Source organism: Anolis sagrei, chromosome 1 (assembly GCF_037176765.1).
Source record: "Anolis sagrei isolate rAnoSag1 chromosome 1, rAnoSag1.mat, whole genome shotgun sequence".
In the NCBI taxonomy this organism is placed as follows: Eukaryota; Metazoa; Chordata; class Lepidosauria; order Squamata; family Dactyloidae; genus Anolis; species Anolis sagrei.
Window position 1 is genome coordinate 25,747,576 of NC_090021.1, and position 15,057 is coordinate 25,762,632.

The 15,057-nt window shown below is 40.2% G+C and overlaps 1 protein-coding gene across 2 annotated transcripts in view; it reads left to right on the forward strand.

Annotated features, from left to right (window-relative positions):
- Positions 1-15,057, forward strand: part of TTBK1 (tau tubulin kinase 1) — a 140,455-nt gene that overhangs the window by 26,302 nt on the left and 99,096 nt on the right. The window lies entirely within an intron of this gene.

Here is a 15,057-nt window from a genome sequence, read left to right on the forward strand (position 1 = left end):
CCCAGAGTATCCCCGCCTGTCACACGGGAGACCTGGTTTCGATTCCCCGACGGGGAGTCCAACCCAATAGGAACATAGGATTTATCCTGTTGTTCTGTTGGGGCCACACTGTAACTCCTTATCTTTTGGGTAGATTGTTTTTCCCCATATAAACTACTTAAATGGCCTAGTTACAACATAGCTAAGAAACTTTGTACTTTATTTCTTCCCATTGTAATTTCTTGTGAATAGATGGCCCTGTGTCAAGGAACTGTAGTGCTTGTGAATAATGGGGTGACTACTTTATGTTTCACTATTATCACTGAAGTAGGTTCTGTGAGTTGCTTTCTGATGTTATCAGGGCAAAGTAACCCTGAACAAAAGGCCCTGCTTCTGTGGTTTTAAAAATAATTCCTTTTTTTGCTGGGTGGTGGGGGAGTTTGAACTATTTTATGTGAGCAATCTTTTTTTTCTTTTGCCTTGTTGTAGATTGCTAATATAAGTGCATAATGATAAGTTGGATATTGCATATGAAAAAGGTAGAGGCTCGGAACCAGCAAGAAAGCAAGAAGTAATAATTTAAACAAGCAAATATTTATCTGAGATTTTGTTTTGTTTTCCTCATTCATGTCAGTTAGAATTACAGTTGATCACAAAATGTTTAGCTGATAAAAGTTTTGCCATACCATTGGCTTTTGAGTTGCTGGATCCATATATCATAGTTACCACAGACAGCTAGGATATAGAGTGCAGCATGTTGACATTCACAGTTGGATTATCTTAATAATCAAGCTCGCTGTTCTGTATGAAACAGGTATAAGTACTATATATTTATCATGCACTTTACCATATTTAATTGATAAATGGTGTGCATAGCTACTTAAGAGTCTCCAGGTTTAATATCACTGCCACAACCTACCTTACTGCACAGTTTCTTTCCCATTTTAGTAGAGCAAGTCACGCAGCAGAATTCTGCTCTGTCCAGCAAATGAATTGTGTAGTAGATGGATATTTGTGTGTATATGTGTGTGCATGCACATGTGTAGAGAGGGAGAGTGTTTTCCAACTTAGAATTTAAAGTTCCTGGTACTGTTTCAGGTTTGTTTGCAGAAAAATAGTTGGTGGCTTTTCCCCACTTCCTTTTCCACTGCCTTGTGTTGTTTTAGAAGACATGAGTTGCAGCTGAGCAGGTCAACTCCTAATGTCGCTTTCATATTTCATGTTTGTTGTGTTGTGTAGTATCTGGCACACAGCCAGCAAGATCAGTTCCCATTGTGTTCAGCCATCCTGTGGTAGACTGAATTAACCATTTTTAATTCACTAGGAGTGGACTAGAGCTCTTCAGTTATTGAGCCCTCTGAATCTCTTGGAATTGCCATGAAGAAAGGAATGCTGCATTCATTAGGCTGACTGTCTTTTCCCATTCTAATATAATATGAAATCAGAAGTAAGGTTTATTGCATTTGCAGTGTCTTGTTCAAAGAGTTGGAATTAATGTTTATTTCATAATATTTCAGAATGCTCTGTACAACACAGAAGAAACAATTGTTGACTTGATCATTTACTAATGGCATGCACATCCTAAACCTAATATACCATATATGTGTTGCACATAATTTCCTTGGCATTCGATAAAATTGACGAGATTCAGTGATAAAAGGAGGCACTAGGCCTTTCTAGCCTCCCCTCCTTTGGTTCTCCCATTTCTGGAATTGTATGTGATGAACACAAGAAGTGAGAGGTCAGTTGAAAGAATTTGGCATGCCTATTTTGAAGAGGTGGAGGTGTCTTTCTGCTCAAATAAGATATTCTTGTATCCAGAACAGGGATCCACTTTAATTTAGAATCATAGATGTGGAAAGAGTTCAACCTGCCTTATGCAAGAAATCCAGCTAGAGTGTCCCAAACAGGTAACTGTCGAGCCTATTTTTGAAGACATCACGTGAAACAGATTCCATCTGTGGTTTTTAAAAGGATTCTTTTTAAAAAGGATTCCTTTAAGGTAATTGATTCCATTATCAAGTAGCTCCAGTTGTCAAGCAATTTCTTCACTCAGAATCTACCCTCCTCTAACTTAAGAGACTTTCAATCTGGTCCTACATTCTATGGCAGCAGAGCACAAATCTTTACCCTCCTCTATGTGACAGCCCTTAAGCTATTTAAAGAATGCAATCATGCCACATCTCAGACATCTACCTGTATTTACCAGGCCGAATATGCTCAACTCCAAACATTTCCTCATATATTTTGTTTTCCTTACCTGTTTTCATCCTTCTCATCTGTACTCCTCCTAAATGGCATGCCCAGAATGGAAGACAGTACTCTAGATGAATCTTTGTTAGTGTAGAACATAGTGAGACTCTTACTTCCCTTGTCTTGGAAGCTTTAGTTCTATTAATGCAGATTAAAATATTATTTGTCATCTTTACTGCAGCATTACACTGCTCAACTGAGGATCAGCAATAATCCCAAGGTGCTTTTCATTTGCCAAGCCAAGTATCCCACATCCTATACATTTACATTTAGTTTTTGTAGTCTAAATATAGAATTTTGCATTTGTCTCTGTTAACTTTCATTATCAGAAAGAATCATTATTGGGAAGGATGAAACTTTTTTGGAAAGAGTGATACAGACTACTCTGGAAGAACAAGTAATAGGGAATGCCTCTAAGGAAGATGACAGCTCAGAAACATTGGAGGGAAGTGCTTGGATGAATGAAGCAAACAGAAACAAAGTTATCAATCATGCCTGAATCAAGCTTTTCCCTTCATCCCTGATTATGAGGCCCAGAAACCGGGACAAGAGCCTTACATCTCTGAAGTTATGGAAACTACCTTGGAGAGTCCTATGTGTGATGATTGCACAGCCTTGTTAGCAATGAAAATCTAGAAAATTTCTTCAATGCTAGGTTACTACTATATAGCAAAGTTAATGAATGAAGAAAATGCAGGCAACTTCTCAGTTCAATACCTCCAGAAAGCCTCCCCCCCCCCACAACTCCCCAAAATTCCTCCATACAGCCTCCAGATCTTCTAGTCTGAACTGGTTCGTCTTATCAGGCTCTTTCCCATACCAGGCCCCTGATGTTTTCACTTAGTTTTCATTCTATGACCTTGGCTGTGAACTCATGACATGGCATTCTGGTGCCTTGAACATATCGGATGCAGAGTTCATGACACTATGGATTGTGGTAATAGCAGGTGATTCCCAATTGCAAGGAACAGAAGCAGTGTCTCAGGAGGTAAGCTGGCTCTTGGGTACACAAGAGAGACTGATAAGATTTATCAAGTTCACTGACAATTGCTCTTCCTTTTGATCCACACTGGAACAAATGATACTTCAAGATGCAACCTTTAATCAAATTTAAGAGACTATGAAGCTCTAAGGTGGAAACTAAATGACCTTGAGGTTGAGGTTATTATTTCATTTCTTCTTCCTGCTGAAGGATGTGACCCAGAAAGAGGGAGAATACTAAAAGTGGAAAAAAAGCCTTCACACATAGTGTCATCAAGAAAACGTTGGCTTCTTGAACCATAGTCTACACTTTCTTAAAGAGGGACTTTTAGCAAGAGAAGGGCCACACATCACAGCAGCTGGAAAGAGTGTATATTTATTTATTTATTTGGGGTGCTTCTACCCCGCCCTTCTCAACCCCCTAGCGGGGGACTCAGGGCGGCTTACAAAAGGCACAATTCGATGCCTAACAATTACAACAAACAATACCATATACAAATTTACCACATAATATCACAGTTATAACTAATTAAAACCATCAGACAGTATACTAGCAACAATAAAACATCTTGTGGTCAGTGTTCACCAAATCCAAGTCCGTAAACCATTTAGCATCGTCATTGTCCTTTCCTAGTCTGGTCATTCTTGGTTGTCTTTGTCCATCTGCCAGCTTACCCGAAAGCTTGGTCCCACATCCAGGTTTTTAGCTTCTTCCTGAAGGAGAGGAGGAATGTTGATGTCCTATTCTAAGAGTCTTGCAAATCTGACACAGGAAGACAAATATGATTTAATAAGCATTACTGAAACCTGATGGGATAAGTCTCATGATTGTAATGTAGTAATGGAAGTATAGAAATGGAATTTCTTAAACTGGATTTTATTGCTTTCACCAACTAAAGAAGGCCCTGGGATGTTTCAATTGTATTATATTATGTAATTATTACCTATTTTATTTATGGATTATGTTTTTAGAGTTATTTTTTTAAATGTCTTGTGATTTATTTTTATTATCATGTTTTGTTTTATTTGCCATTTGATTTAATTTAATTTCTAAATTGTTGTGTGTTTATTGCTATTTTATATTGTTTTCTCTGTTGTAAGTAACTCCGAGTACCCCTTGGGGAGAGGGGGCGGGACATAAATATAGTATTATTATTACTACTACTACTACTATTATTATTATTGCTCTCCAAAGAGACCAATCAGGAAAGGGGAAAAATAGCAATATATGTCAAAGTTGTATATATCTATGGGGAGATTCAAAACTTAGAGCACAGAAAATAGGTAGAGAGCCTTAGCGTAAAAACTAAAGGAATAGAAAAAACAGCGACCTTACTGTAGGTATCAACTAGAGCCCCTTCCCTTGGATGTTGAGCAATACCTTCCTAAACAAATGGCCAAATATGTAAAAGAGAGAGTAGAAATAGTAATAATAGATACTTCAACCACCCTCATATTTGTTGGAAGTCATACTTTGCTAAAAGTGTTAGGTGAAACAAATTCTTCACTAGTCTTGCAGGTGATTTCATTGTACAAAAGTAGAGGACAACACAAGAGGATCATCTACTTGGCATTTGATCTAGATCAATAGATGAAACGTGTCCATAGAAGACAACCAATATGATGAAACCAAATGTTATGAGAAACAATTTAAGAAACTGAATATATTTAGCATGGAGAAGCAAAGACTGAGGAGTGACAAGATACTGCATTTAGCTATCTAAAGGGCCGTCATGTAAATGTTGGAGCCAACTTGTTTTCTGCTGTTGTACAGAGCACAACATGAGCCAATAGACTGAAATCACAGTGTATTTAATTATTATTTATTTACTGTATTTAAACACCATTTTTCTCACCCCTGGGGGGACTCAAAGCAGTATATATAAAGAAATGGCAACATTCAATGCGAACATATATACAAAACCAAAGCATAATAACTAAAATGATAACATATAACTATAAATTAAACAATTAAAATCATATTAAACACATAGAATATAAACAAACATTTAGACAATTAAAACATAGAATTAAAAACATCTTAATGTAACATTAAAATCACATAATCCAAAATCGTAATTCAAAGCCATTCAAATTGTCAGTTGACTTATTTCCTATTCCTTTCTTGTACTGCATTACTTTACTTCCTGAAAGAGATTCCACATAAATCTTAGGAAGAACCATTTTAGTATTAGAGCTGTGTGATAGTGGAATGGGTTGCATTGGAGGATGTTGGGATTTCATTTTTAGAAGTCTTGAAACAGACGTTGGATACCATCCACGTAATCCACCATTTCAGTGCATATGAATTCCTGTTCTATAGTTAACCTACAAAATGTGAGACTTTTATACTTTACTGCATATGTTAATCATGTTCATGGAAAACACACCCAAGAAATGTTTGGAGAATACTGCTGCTGGGTCTTATTTAATTATATGGTGCCATCACTCTGTGAGGAAGCCCAGGATCAGATCTTCTCTGAACCATACATAGAAAAGCTCATTTGGTGATCCTGGATTATAACATTATCTTCCTTGCACGGTTACTTTGCAAATAAAGATGGAAATAATGAAATAAAAAATATCATTGGGGAAGGGTAAAATATAAATGTGATAAATTAAAAATAAGTCTCTGCCCCAGATAACAAAATAAATAAATAAATCTTATTTTCTATACTGAAATGAAGAAGTGAAAAGCAGGAATAGCAGTGGACAATGACTTGAGCAAATGCAGTTACTAATGCTTATTTATTATTTATGTGTTAAATTCATAAATCACATCTACCAGGCATCTAGGATGACATACTGTAAAACCTTTAAAATGACACAGAAAAACCAAAGAACCACAGGAACAAAACAAAGGGGAAAAACTATACAATAAAATCTAAGATTGGCATTATTTAGCCAAAAAATTATTTAGCCTTTCCCCCTCTTAAACCTAAGAGAATAAGCCAAAGATGTTGTGTAAAAGGTGGATGTTTATTGGAGTCTCCTGAAGTATGTATACTTATGCTGTTTGTGAACAAGGTCCAGGACATTTTCATGGGTTCCCAAAAATTGCATGGTCAGGCTATTCGCTTTTGCAAGTAGTTATTCTAGTCAATGTAAGTGAATGGACAAAATCTCCAAAAATATGTGGATTTCTAGTGAATGATTTAGCATTTGGTCTTTTTTGCTGGAGATAGAAGCCTATCACCCATAGCCAGAAAGGTTTGTCTGGAGAATAAAAACGTGCATTGATAGTTGGGGGTGTGGGAGAACTTAACCATCCTCCAAGTGGAATTTTCTTCTTCAGGGGTTTCAAATACATGTTTTGCTCTTCTGGGAAAGGCATTGAGAGAAAGCAATTCAAGCAATGGCAGGGAGCGATGGGGTAGTTTTATTATTTTCAGAATTTGTCAGGTCTATCACCAAATCCAAGCTGTGGTCCAGCATAGCATCCCTAGAATATCCGGGAATAAATAATTAAAATCAAGCAGCAGCTGTACCAGATGGTTGCTGAGCAGGTGATTTTCTTTGAGCTGATGACTGAAAGTCCAGAAGGGATGGATAGCCTCAGAAAAAGGAAGTGTGTCACAAAAGATGTTTTTAGAAACTCTGGTATTTAGCTTGAAAGTGAAAGCATGCTGTATTCCCAAACAGAATACAGTATATTATCCACACCGCATTTTGCAGAACAAAAATTAACATACCTTTGAAATAGTGCTGTTTACACCAAGGCTCTTTTTTTCTTTTACAAAGCATTTTGTTACTTAGCTGAATGAATAGGTTATCTCAAGGTTTTTATAGGTTTTTGGAAGATCTACTAATGAGATCCCTGACTCTTGATCATATAACCAAGCACTTCTTTATTAAGCACATTTTGTACCATTGTGTCCCAGCCATGGTTGTACCTATTATATACATAAAGAGGTTGAAACTAATATGCAGTAAAAATACTTCATAGCATAGGGAAGATATCTTCCTTTATCACACCAGTGTATCTCTCCCCCCATCGCCCCCTCCCCCAATTCCCTCATACTTTCATACCATCTTGAACCCTTTATTGCTCTTCAAAAAGGAGTGCTTTGGGTCTAGGGAGAACCTTGAAGGTTTCATGTTCTCTTTAAACCTTATGGTGGTAATCTGTTGTCTGCTATGCACAACTACATCACTCACTGGCACAAGAGATTTCCAGTACAGAACTGGCATACTGCAGTAAGAGCATCCCACTCAGTCATTTTTGTGCTCTTTCAATTGTATTCCCGCAGATATGAAAACTGCTGGGAGAGCAGCAGGGAGATTGCAGAAGGGATCGCATCCCCTGCTATATTTATCTTTCTTTCTTCAAGAAACTTAGGGCAGTTCACATAGTTTTAATTGCCACCCCTTGTTTTTATTGGTCTATATTATGAATGAATTAGGCTGAAAGACTATGACTGGGCCAGGGTCACCTACTGGACTATCTGGCTGACTCGGGATTTGATTCCATGCTTCTTTGGACCTAGTCTGATATTTTGACCTATTTATTGCTGTGTGCTTTCAAGGCATTTCTAACTTGTGACCCTGACATCAGGTTTTCTTGGCAAAATTTGTTCAGAGAGAGTTTTCCATTGCCTTTCTCTGTGGCTAAGAGAGAATGACCTGCCCAAAGTTATTCACTTGATTTTCGATGGCTGAGAAGGGATTAGAATCCTGGTTTCCAGAGTCATAGTCCAATGCTCAAACCACTATACCTTTCTTAAGCATTGGACTACAACACCTTGCCAACTTGCAATTCTTTAGTGTATTTGCTTGAACATCTCTTTTGGCTTGGTAGCTGTTTGGATTGTTGAGGTTTTGAAGCAGCCATGCTAAAGCATTTAGCTAGGCTGAAATGTAGTTACAAAGGGGATGTCCACATAGCAGCATTTTATATTATCATGTGAATGTTGTGCTGTTCAAGGAAAAGGAGAAGTAAGTACCTGTTATCCTGTCAGCTCCCTGATTGTCTGGCTAAGACAGGCATGTATATCACAACTTTTAACAATGTGGACCTAAAGGAATCGATATAGACTAAATAATTTATAAAATTATGAGAAATGCTTCAACAAAATGATTCACTTATCAGAAGAAGTGTTCTACCTCATGTAATAATGGACTCCTGTCAGGGCACTTCCTTGAACTTTTAATACTTGCATCTTTTACTCTTCCAGTGGGGAAAGGGATACTTTTTTCAAAAAAAGATCAATTTCATCTATCTATCCATTTCTCTTGAAGATAATGCTGGCTGTCAGTACTTTGACAAATGAGGGGGTTAGTTCTTCTCATTTAAAAAGGAGACCGTTCAATTTCCAGTCACTTTCTAAGCATTTGATGTTCAGATTGCTGGCAGCAGAGACTGGCAATTTTTAAAAAAATGGAATGGGGACTATCAAACGTTTTCTTTTTTTTAAATAAAGGCAGAACAAATTGTGTTACTGAATCTACTAAGTATGCCCTTCACATTCAACATTCCAGCTTTTAAAATCTTCCCTATGCAAAAGATTTGGTATGATTCCACATTCATTGATGATAACCAGCTATGTAAGATCACAGCAGGAATTGCCAGCATGGACTTGCAGAAATGAGCAGGGACAGAATAGTCTATCGATATCACAAGCACTGCAACCCAATACTTGATCTCCTATACTGGAAATTTAGAGATATGGGTGAAAATACTTCCATAAATGTGCCTTAAGGTCTCTGGTAAACTTTCATTTCCTTTAATTTTTGATTGAGTTGTATAAGTATAGTATAATTGTCACATTATATTACAGTATTAAAGAAACAAAATCAATACATGCTTATAAAGGAGATTACATACTTTTCTGATATAGCTTAATTTCTACCCCTTTCTAATTCCATCGTAATTGCCTACTTATATCTTTCTCCTTATTTCCCGCCCCTGCCCCCTCCCCCCCAACCTCCTAGAACATTTGTCATTCAATTTTGGATTTTATTCTATTTGCTGGATTATGGATATGATCTCAATTAGTTCCTTGTATTTTCTTTCCCCCTTCACTTTGGCTATCAGTTCTTTCCAATCTGAGATCCAGTTCCCCATATGATATCTGTTAATGCAGTGGTTCACAACCTGTGGGTCCTAAGATGTTTTGGCCTTCAACTCCCAGAAACCCTAACAGCTGGTAAACTGGCTGGGATTTCTGGGAGTTGTATGCCAAAACACCTCGGGACCCACAGATTGAAAAACACTGTGTTAATATACTTATTTTTCCTTTTAATGATATAAGCATATAGTCAGTTAGATATTCATACCATTTTTTAATTTCCCATTTTTGTATTCTTTCCATCCCAACACAACCGTTGTTTGTCCTGTTCCTATCACATATTTTATAATATTTGCCTAACCTGTGTTGCAACCTTTTCCTTCCATTTTCATGGTAAAAAAACAGTTTTTATTCAGCTCTATTTTAGCCCAGATATTTCTTCCATTTCACCTTTTATTTTCCTATATAAATTTTGTACCTTGTCACATTTCCACCACATATGCATAAAGGTTCTGTTTTGCCAAAAATACAACAAAATTTATGCCAACATAATTTTGTTGTATTTTTTGAAATATGGGCTAATATGGGTAAAGGATTCTATACCATTTTGTAAGTATTTTCCATTGTATTTCCTTAATTTTTAGATGTGTTACTGAGTCTACGTTTTTAATGGAGTTAATCCATGAATCAATGTCCATAACCTCTCCTTTCCCACACCTTCCTGAGCCATTGGTTTGCGTGCCATCAGAAATTCAAATAACATTATATAGTTTTAAAAACATGCATTAATGTTACATTTCATGTTATGTTTGGTCAAAAGCAAAAAAGAAAAAAAATAATGTCTTTAAGATGATGTTGTATCACATGTGACAGCCACAAAGTTGGATTTATTCTTATTTTAAAGGGGATTGGTAATCCCAGATCTCTGGCAAGTGTGGCAGCATTATACATTTGTTTCTCAAATGTCTCTGTGCTCTATTTACACTGTGTGTGTTATGTGTTGAGAAGTTTTATGCACACCCACACAAAAAGTATAATGTGTGAATAATGTGTGAAGTGCTCCTAAATCCCCAAAAGAAAAAAGGGAACCAGTTTGTTTCTGTTTTGTGCCTGTCATATGCGCTTACTGCAAGGGATAGATGCTGTCTGGATGAACTCAAACCAGCTGTCCTATTTTTCTGAGTACCTGCATTTTGGCTTGGCAACTGAAAAACAGCATGCAGTGATTAAGAAAAAACAACTGCAGTAGCTCAATACCGTATAATCACTCTGATCTGAAAGTAATCTTGTAAAATTAAAGAAGTTTTAGCATGATACAGCCTGTCCAATGACCATGACTTTAAACTGTATTATATATGTGGTCTGTCCCAAAAGTAATGAGAATGAATTTGAATTTTTTTAAATAGAACATACATACAATTCCAGTTTATCTCCTTCAAACCTGGTTCCTTGTGATCGAACAGAGCAATTGCAGCATCTTCATAGTAGTGGAAGTAGTCTTCACTTGAGATGTTGTTCAAAGCTTTACCAATCTCACAAGCTCGTCTTGTGGGCACAAGGGAGAGAGCCTTCTCTTCTGTGGCCCCCCGACTTTGGAATTCCTTACCTGGGGGGATCAGGAAAGCCCCTTCACTAGAAACGTTTAAAAAAACCCTCAAAACCTGGCTTTTCCGCTGCGCCTTTGGTGAGTAGGTGCATAGCATGATATTTTGCACCCCTTAATGTTTTCTGCTAATGGAGTTCGCGCCCTTCAAATAGGATGTTTAACCTCACGACTCTGTGTGTTTTATGAGTTCCATATAAATGCCCTGCTCCTATTTTATCTCATCATAGTTGGTTAACTGTTTTTATCCTGAATATGTGGCCCCGCCCATTGTCATCCTTACTGTGATTGTGTTTATTGGAATGTTTATTTTATGATTTTTTTTCTTTTAATATCATTTTGATAATGATGTTGTTGTTTGCTGTATATGCTTTGATTTTATTGCTGTATTATGTTGTCCGGGCTTGGCCCCATTGGGGAGATGGTGGCGGGGTAGAAATAAAATTTATTATTATTATTATTATAATTGCAACTGAATGAATGCTCTCAACTTTCCCAAAATGATGTCCTTTGAGATGGGTTTTGAACTTGAAAAAAGAAATTGCCTGAAGCCAAGTTAGGGGGTTGTACAATGGGTGGGGAAGCATTCAGAACAGCCTTCATATGAGCCACATTGTTCTTAGCTCTTGAAGTTGAAGGAGGCTGCTCCAGACTTTTCTGCATTTTCGTCCGTGACAAGACAAAACTACTATACACTTTGTTGACCTACTGACTGCAAAAGGCGATGACTCAACAGAGGAAGGCCAACCTGTATGCCTGGGTTACCCTTCACCTTCCTCAACCCTCACTTTCCTTCCCTGTCCCTTCTGTGCTCTGTAAAAAAAATCATTCTAATCACTTTTGGGGCAGACTATGTACTATGCAGTGATCATCCAGTTTCTGCTGTCACGTGTTTTCGCTGTATTCCATTCCATCTTCATTGATTTTTTCTCCATGATGTGTCAGTAGCAATATTTTCTAAATCTCCATCTGCTCAATATTTTATAGTGCTTCATTGATTCTTCCATCCTATGGTTATGCTTATGTCTATTTTTAGATTGTTTCCTTGATTTACAAAGAGCATACACCAAATATTAGATATTAAGGTGTTATTAACATTTGTGCTGAACATCTATATCACCTTGCTTATTTGAAACAGGCAAGTTTCATCCCCCAGATCATAATCTCAGATAAATTTTAGTCTTGCTACACCTAATACTTGTGCAGGTCTACAACTGGGTTTTACAGTTTCCTAATCTCTGTTTGGCGTTTCAGTCCCTGAATATGACCTGTATTTTCCTGATGTCCTTATCTTTCAGTACTTACTTACTTAGGCGATCCCTCGTTTTCCGAGTATGATGGTCCTCCAATGTTCTTGTGGGTCCGTAAGTGGCTGTGGAGCCCTATTCTTGCTCTGCACCTTCTTCCGCAGTGAGGGCATTGGTTTCCAGGTGGAAGGCGGTCCCGGTCGGGGTTGGCTTGACGCGCCTTCCTCCTAGCACGTTTCTCTCTTTCACCCTCCACTCGTGCCTCCTCGAATTCTGCAGCACTGCTGGTCACAGCCGACCTCCAGCTGGAGCGCTCAAGGGCCAGGGCTTCCCAGTTCTCAGTGTCTATGCCAGAGTTTTTAAGGTTGGCTTTGAGCCCATCTTTAAATCTCTTTTCCTGTCCACCGACATTCCGTTTTCCGTTGATAAGTTCGGAATAGAGCAACTGCTTTGGGAGACGGTGGTCAGGCATCCGGACAACGTGGCCAGCCCAGCGGAGTTGATGCTGGAGGACCATCGCTTCAATGCTGGTGGTCTTTGCTTCTTCCAGCACACTGACATTTGTCCGCTTGTCTTCCCAGGAGATTTGCAGGATTTTCCGGAGGCAGCGCTGATGGAATCGTTCCAGGAGTTGCATGTGACGTCTGTAGACAGTCCACGTCTCACAGGCGTATAGCAGGGTTGGGAGGACAATAGCTTTATAGACAAGCACCTTGGTCTCCCTACGGATGTCCCGGTCCTCAAACACTCTCTGCTTCATTCGGGAAAATGCTGCACTTGCGGAGCTCAGGCGGTGTTGTATTTCAGCGTCGATGTTGACTTTGGTGGAGAGGTGGCTGCCAAGGTAGCGGAAATGGTCCACATTTTCTAATGTTACACCATTAAGCTGTATCTCTGGCATTGGGGAGGAGTTGGCTGGTGACTGCTGGAAGAGCACTTTGGTTTTCTCAATGTTCAGTGACAGGCCAAGCTTCGTGTATGCTTCTGCGAAGGTGTTTAGAGTGGCTTGTAGATCTTCTTCTGTATGCGCACAGACGACATTGTCATCAGCATACTGGAGTTCTATAACAGATGTTGTTGTGACTTTGGTTTTGGCTTTCAGTCTGCTGAGGTTAAACAGCTTGCCATCTGTCCGATAGATGATTTCCACTCCGGTGGGAAGCTTCCCATCAACAAGGTGAAGTATCATTGCGATGAAGATGGAGAATAGGGTTGGGGCAATAACACATCCCTGTTTGACACCCGATTCCACCTTAAATGGGTCACTTTGGGAGCCATTGCTGTCCAAGACTGTTGCCATCATGTCATCGTGGAGGAGCCGCAGGATGTTCACAAATTTGTTAGGGCATCCGATTTTGTGGAGGATGGTCCAGAGAGCGCTGCGATTCACTGTGTCGAATGCCTTGGCAAGGTCGATGAATGCCATGTACAGAGGTTGGTTTTGTTCCCTGCATTTTTCTTGGAGCTGTCGTGCAGTGAAGATCATGTCCACGGTTCCTCTGGAGGGGCGGAAGCCGTTCTGGGATTCTGGGAGGGTGTCTTCTGAGAGGGGCAGGAGGCGGTTTGCAAGGATTCTTGCGAGGATTTTCCCAGCGGAGGTTAGAAGGGAGATACCTCGATAGTTTCCGCAGTCTGTTCTTTCCCCTTTTTTTGAAGAGGGTGATGATGGTGGCATCCTTGAAGTCTGCTGGGATTTTCTCGGTCACCCACACTTTTTCTATGAGCTGGTGGAGTTGGTGTGTCAGCTCGGGTCCTCCCTCTTTGAAGATTTCAGCAGGGATCCCATCCGGTCCGCTGGCTTTGTTATTTCCTGTCGTAGATCCTGTGAATCGCACATATGGTAAATCCTGCGCATGCGCAATTCAGCGATCGGAACCTTCTGCAAGTAAAAAATGACCGTTTAGACTCCCTCTGGCCACGCGCCCCCCTCCCCTATCCTATATATAGCCCGGGGCAGTGGCCGTTATTCAGTTCTCTTTTTTCCGCGCTGAAGCGAACAGCGAGGAACCTTTCCGTTGTTGAACGACAAGGTTACTGAAGAGAATTGACAAAAACAATATTTTATTATATACTATGGCTACTACAGCTTTTAAGAAATGTCTCAACTGCCCAAATATTCTCCCGGACACAGATGGACACGCACTGTGTCTTGAATGTCTGGGTGAAGGGCACCTTTCTCAACCTTGTGAGATCTGCGCTGCTTTTACTCCTCAGACGAGGAAAAATAGACTGTCGAGACTAAGAGCAGCGCTTTACGAGAAAGCTCTAATGCCGCATCCGGCTCGAGAAACTGCCCTTGAACAACCCTCCTTACCTTCGGGGGGAAAGAAAAAGCTTAAAAAATCTAAGAACGGCGGCCTCCAAAATGGCCGCCAATCTACCGTGCCGAAGAAAGCTCTGACAAAGAAGTCCGTCCCTTCCGCCATGGATCGTGGAGGCGAGAGACTGCACAAGGCGCCGAGAGACTCGGGCCTGATCGCCGGAGGTGTCGCAGGCCCCAATGCGTTGAACGCAACCCCTTCGGGGACTTCTCGGCCTCAGACTGACGCAGGGGCGACGACCAATGGTCTGACCCCTCCGATGCCGCTGCTCTCCCCGAACGCGCAGGGAGGCGGAGTTTGCGCGGTGGCTCCTTTCGCTCCCGAAGTCGACTCCGCCTCCGAAAATACCGTCCCTTCGACAAGCCACGCCTTCGAGGGCGTGTACAATGGGCCTCCCAGCTCCGAGGCTGTTGAACAAGCTCCGCCTCGCCCGATATCGGAAGGCACTGCCGACCGAAGGGAACAGCTGCCAGTTCAGAGGATGAACGAGGCAACTATTCAAGAGGAGAATCGCCAGAATGAAACGGCGAGTGCAGCAGAAGCACCATCATTGAGATCATGGCCTGCCATGACGTTTCGCCGACCAAGCAGGCGCCCAAGGCGCGCAAGGTCCCCATCGCGACGTCATGGTTCTCGACGCCGACGGTACCGATCCTCATCCAGGA